Here is a 6,522-nt window from a genome sequence, read left to right on the forward strand (position 1 = left end):
TTGGACTTTGGTTCTACGTTTGTGGGTCAGGAGTTGTGGTTATGGGCTGCAGTACCATGTTTGGCCAGGATTGGGACTCATAGTATACCTGTGTCTCAGGTGATTGTAGGAAGAGTGCTAAAACGGATGACCCCAGTTGGAACCACAATTGGTATTTAGAAGCAGATGTTCTCTAATTGCAAGGAGAGAGGAGGAAGTGCTGTTATCTGAGGACACAAATGTGGGCAGCCCCAAAACAATGCATATCCAGACAGGTCCTCTAAGAGGGAACTGCCTGGCCACAGCATTTCCATTTCCCATCTTGGAGGACTCTATGGATAAGTCCCTCAAATTGCCAACTGCTAATGTGAACTCTTCCACTCACAGGGTGACAGATGGAACAAAAGGCAACATGCTAATCAGCGCATCGCCTTGGTGACAGGTCACCCAGGGATGATGAAACACACAACACAGCCTGGCTCTGGGTTCCGACTGTTCCGATCCACACATGTGTATTGCTACAGGTACAAGGGTGTGGTTTCTAGCACCTGTTTTGTTTCAAAACAGGATCATTCCCTCCACACTATTATTTTCTATTTATAAAAACAAGTTACAAAAGAAAAAGGACCTGCCCCGTCCTATATAGTTGACAGTGTGGACACACAAAGCGAACATTTGAGAATAAAAAGTTCCTTCTATTTGTTATTGTGACATGGGTAACGTGCTGTTGTAAAAAAAAATTTGGAGGCGGCACATCTCACACGTGTCCGTGAAAATTCAATCATCATGCTGGTGAACTACAGAAGGATCTGCCTTTGCATTCTTCATTAGAAAAGCCATGCTTCTGTATCTCTGCTATTACTGAGTCACCAGACATTTGTAGGTGTGCTACTTTAACAATTTCTTAAGATTGAATAAAAAACACATGGTGGAAATTCACTTTAAGAAATTCAGGCCGGGCACGGTGGCTCACGCCTGTAATCCCAGCACTTTGGGAGACCGAGGCGGGCGGATCATGAGGTCAGGAGATCGAGACCATCCTGGCTAACACGGTGAAACCCCATTTCTACTAATAAAACAAAAAATTAGCCGGGCGTAGTGGCGGGCACCTGTAGTCCCAGTTACTCAGGACACTGAGGCAGGAGAATGGCGTGAACCCGGGAGGCGGAGTTGCAGTGGGCTGAGATCGCGCCACTGCGCTCCAGCCTGGGCGACAGAGCGAGACTCTGCCTCAAAAAAAAAAAAAAAACAAAACAAAAAAAACAAAATTCAGTGTCCCCCACTAAGAAACATTGTGAAACTATACAAATGGTTCTCTTATCACCCATGTATATTACCTTTTGTCTGCATGCTTCTACGTCTATGTACTTAGTTGAGTCTCAGTCTCTGTGAGTTCATCGAGCAATTTCACATGGATGCAGAGAGTGAGATGATAGATAATGGAGACTCTGAAGGGTGAGGGGGTGGGAGGGAAGGGATGATGGGAAATTGGTTAATAAATTCAATGTTTATTACTCCGGTGATGGATACCCTAAATGTCCTGACTTGACCACTGCACATATCTATGAGTGTATCCAAATTCCACATGTATTCCATAAATTTGTACAAAAAATAAATCACATTTTATTGATGATAAATAAAATACTGTTTATAAATTATATCATTTGTAATAAAATATTTTATAACAACGCATTTTATGTAAAATAAATTCTTTATAAATTATCATTTGTTTATTTGTATAAATAAATGGCACTCACACAACGTCCATCTTGGGAGGATGATGGACCCTGGCTCCAGGAATATTTCCTCTGAGTCCTGCATTCCCCTCTTGGACCCAAAGCGAGTGGATCCCAGTCTGGAGGAGGAAGAGCTGGTGGACAACCCTGGAGTTCTGTGACCAGTAGAACCCTCGACAGGGTCCCAGGAGGCCGCAGAGTTGAGGTTTCCTCTCTTTGTGCCCAAAGAGAAGCAGGTTGCTAGCATTAGAGCCTGGCCTGGACTTGTGCCTAGGGTTTGCCTTGCTTTTGGTGGCCCTGGGCCCCCAAGTTAGAATTACAGGTCTCTGCTTGGGTGACTCTCTAGGAATGTGACTCAAAGGAGGGACAACAGTGCCTCCAAAGAGACAATTGGTCCTGGTCCCTGGGTCACCATGGGGTCCTCCGTCTAGAGGAGCCCCACCTGTTCAGGCGGAAGCTTCCCCCATAGGATGTGTGGTGCTTAGACCTCTCTCCTTCCGGCTGAGCTGCTGACTGACACAAAGTTGGAACTCAGATCTGGGGTCACCAGTCTGCTCCCAGAGCCCATGGGTGCCGCTAAAACTGCCAACCTCAAGGAACTGGGCTTGTGCTGCCCAACGTGGAGCAGGGCTGCTCAGTGTGGGGCCGAACACTGTTCCCAATGCTGGGGGCGTAAGAAGCAGCTACAGAGCCAGAGGCAGTGGGGGAACCAGGGTGATGAAGGAGGGACAACAAAGAACATCTGGGTGCTTGCTAGTGGGGGTGACCAAGATGGAATTTGTAGATGATGAACCTCCAAAGCTGAGTGTGTTTTGGGCTGCCCTGGCAGGTGGGCCCTGGAGCAGAGGTTAGGGCTAGAGCTGGAGCTGGGCTACCAGATCTCCAAACTGGAAACAGCAGTCAGAGGTGGGGGCTGCATGCTGCTGTCCATCAAGGACTCCCAGGACAGGCTGAATGGTGCCTGAAGGGTTCCTGGGAAGTTTTATGATTGGGGTGGAGCTGCAAGACCTCAGTGCAGAAGGCTCGTGGTGTCCCTGGTGGAGGCCTTGCTGTCACTGGGGTACGTCTGAAGGGCCTGCGCAGATGGGGAGAAGCTCACACTGGGGCCAACATAAGGCCTTGCAAGGAAAGGCTGGGAAAGGGGAGTGGTGTCCATGGGGGTGACCTCAAAGTCAGGGGCTGGCAGTCAATGTATATTGCTCAGTGAGATAAGTCAGTCTGAAAAAGCTGCCTTCTCCACGACTCTTAGTGCATAATATTCTGAGAAAGAAAACTAGAGAGACAGTAAATAGGACAGTTTTCTCTTAAAAATGGGACACTGATCCAACCAGAATCATGATAACTGAATGAACTCCACTGACTTTCCACAGTACTTTCCATTGATTGCTTATCTGGATGAACTCGGTTGTGTGGCCAGTTGTGGACTTTTCTGACCCACTGCGTTGGTCCAGCAATAGAATAGACTGTGCTGACGTTTCAGGTACTACTCTCTGATCTTGGATGGAACATTGCTTCCAAATGTATTACAGGAGAGACAACTATTGATATCTTGCTGCCAGAATTCCATAGAGAAATTCTTAGTAATTTAGTTAGAGTTCAAACTTTGCAGCCCCTGTTGAAACAACTCCACAGGAAGCCACCTGAATCTGAGTTGGGCTCTAGGAAGAGCTTGCAGTTCGGGTTGCACTGAAAACCCAGCAGACTGATGTCTGGGAAAATACCTGCCTTTATATGAGGCTTTAGAGAGAGGCAGCATATCCTAAGTGAGCAACAGCACAGCGCCTGGAGCCTCACTAGCTGGGTTCAAATCCCACTGAGGAGCTCTACGTACCTGGCCATGTTGTATAGACCTCTCTATGCCTCAGTGCCTGGTTTTCAGAGGTTCAAAAGTTAATATGGTCTCTGTTATGCTTTAAGGCTAAACATGGTTGAATTCAGGTAAAGTCTTAAATAGACTAGTTCCTTCTAAGTGCACTGAAGTATCCACTCATTAAATGTTCCAAAGAACAAGCCAGACTCTTGGTAGTGGTTGAATGCAGACGAAGAGCTGGCATGGCTTTAGGGAAGTGAAAGACAGAGACTCACTTCGTTCTTTACCTGGGGTGATCCTTTCCCTCTCATGGAACATATCTGGGCTGGGTGCATGTGGTTCATACCTGTAACATTTTGGAAGATGTGGTTGATCCCAGAGGACCTCACATCTAACACAGTCTCCTTCAGGTTTCCACACCTGACCCAAAATATGACAGTTTCCTCCAAACCAAGCCTCTGTAAAGGATAAGTTCAATGGTGTGCCCTCCTCCACCAGTATCTTCGCACTGGCAAGGGGCTCGTGGTGAGCCTCCATGGCCTGTTGACTACTCCAAGTGCCCAGGGGTCAGCTTCGCTCCCAAGCTCCCTTGGTTCCCTTCCACTGACCAGGCCTGGATGAGCAAGAATGGGAATTATCTAGGGATGTGGGCCTCTGAGTAGTTGCTTCAGTGCAAGAATGAGTGAAGACAGTGACCCCCACTGTCTCACTGACCGTAATTCCAATAGCAATGAGATCAGGGTGAACTTAGTCACTGCCTAAGAAGGGCAGTGAATGCACCTTCACAGAGTGAGCACCTTCCTGCTCATATCCTTCCTCACCAGGACTCAGTTTCTACAAACTCCTCATGCCTCCTAGGCCCTGCAGGGGTGGAGGAAACTTCCTCTCCAAATTCTGGAGGGAAAAGCCATCATTTGCATGTTTCAAGCTCATAGTTTTACAGTTCTGTCATCCTTAAGGAGAATTCGTCCTCATCCATTCTCTCCATCTGTAGGGGAAGCATTCTAATCAACTGGACTTTGGTTCTATGTTTGTAGGTCAGGAGTTGTGGTCATGGGCTGCAGTACCATGTTTGGCCAGGATTGGGACTCATACATAGTGTGTCCGAAATTGCTGGGTTCTTGGTCTCGCTGACTTCAAGAATGAAGTCCCAGACCCTCGCGGTAAGTGTTACAGTTTTTAAAGATGGTGTGTCTAGAGTTTGTTCCTTCTGATGTTCGGACGTGTTCGGAGTTTCCTCCTTCTGGTGGGTCCGTGGTCTCGCTGGTTTCAGGAGTGAAGCCGCAGACCTTCACGGTGAGTGTTACAGCTGTTAAGGCAGCGTGTCTGGAGCTGTTCATTCCTCCCGGTGGGTTCATGGTCTTTGCTGGCCTCAGGAGTGAAGCTGCAGACTTTCGAGGTGTTACAGCTCATAAAAGCAGCATGGACCCAAAGACTTAGCAGCAGCAAGATTTATTGCAAAGAGCGGAAGAACAAAACTTCCACAGAATGGAAGGGGACGGAAGCAGGTTGCTGGTGGCTGGCTCAGGCAGCCTGCTTTTATTCCCTTATCTGGCCCCACCCACATCCTGCTGATTGGTCCATTTTACAGAGAACTGATTGGTTTGTTTTACAAACCTTGAGCTAGACACAGGGTGCTGATTGGTGTATTTGCAATCCCCTAGCTAGACACAGAGTGCTGATTGGTGCATTTATAATCCTTTAGCTGGACACAGAGTGTTAGAAAAGTTCTCCAAGTCCCCACTAGGTTAGCTAGATACAGAGTACTGATTGGTATATTTACAAATCTTGAGCTAGACACAGAGTACTGATTGGTGTATTTACAATCCCTTAGCTAGACATAAAGGTTTTCCAAGTGCCCACTAGACCCAGGAACCCAGTTGGCTTCACCTAGTGGATCTTGCACCAGGGCCGCAGGCGGAGCTGCCCACCAGTCCCTGGCCATACACCCCCCACTCCTCAGCCCTTAGGCGGTTGATGGGACTGGGCGACGCGGAGCAGGGGGTGGCGCTCATCCAGGAGGTTCAGGCCTCCCGGGAGCCCACGGTGGGGGGAGGGGCGGGGGTTCGGCCAGGGCGGGTTTGAGGTCCGGAGCCCTGCCCCGCGGGGAGGCATCTGAGGCCCAGCGAGAATTCGAGTGCAGCACCAGCAGGCCAGCACTGCTGGGAAACCCGGCGGACCCTCTGCAGCTGCTGGCCCAGGTGCTAAGCCCTTCACTGCCCGGGGCCACCAGAGAGGGTCTGCTGCTCCATGTGCGGGACCCGCCGAGCCCACCTACCAGGAACACGCGCTAGCCCGCGAGCGCTGCCTGCAGCCCCGGTTCCCTCAGGCACCTCTCCCTCCACACCTCCCTGCAACCAGAGGGAGTCAGCTTCGGCCTCAGCCAGCCCAGAGAGGGGCTCCCACAGTGCTGTGGCAGGCTGAAGGGCTCCTCAGGCGCCGCCAGAGTGGGCGCCAAGGCCAAGAAGGCACTTAGAGCGAGGGCTGCTAGCATGTTGTCACCTCTCAATAGTATACTTGTCTCAGGTGATCGTGGGTCATGGACTAAAGTACCATGTTTGGCCAGGATTGGGACTCACAGTATACCTGTGTCTCAGGTGATTGTAGGAAGAGTGCTAAAACGGATGACCCCAGTTGGAACCACAATTGGTATTTAGAAGCAGATGTTCTCTAATTGCAAGGAGAGGGGAGGAAGTGCTGTTATCTGAGGACACGAATGTGGGCAGCCCCAAAACAATGCATATCCAGACAGGTCCTCTAAGAGGGAACTGCCTGGCCACAGCATTTCCATTTCCCATCTTGGAGGACTCTATGGATAAGTCCCTCAAACTGTCAACTGCTAATGTGAACTCTTCCACTCACAGGGTGACAGATGGAATAAAAGACAACATGCTAATCGGCGCATCGCCTTGGTGACAGGTCACCCAGGGATGATGAAACACACAACACAGCCTGGCTCTGGGTTCCGACTGTTCCGATCCACACATGTGTATTGCT

General features: G+C 49.5%; 1 non-coding gene across 1 annotated transcript; it reads right to left on the reverse strand.

Moving 5' to 3' along the window:
* Positions 1 to 685: 685 nt before the first annotated feature.
* Positions 686 to 788, reverse strand: LOC123567815 (small nucleolar RNA U13). Its single transcript, XR_006690916.2, has one exon. It is a non-coding gene; the product is annotated as a small nucleolar RNA U13 (small nucleolar RNA).
* Positions 789 to 6,522: the final 5,734 nt, after the last annotated feature.

Source organism: Macaca fascicularis, chromosome 11, assembly GCF_037993035.2.
Source record: "Macaca fascicularis isolate 582-1 chromosome 11, T2T-MFA8v1.1".
NCBI classification, from domain to species: Eukaryota; Metazoa; Chordata; class Mammalia; order Primates; family Cercopithecidae; genus Macaca; species Macaca fascicularis.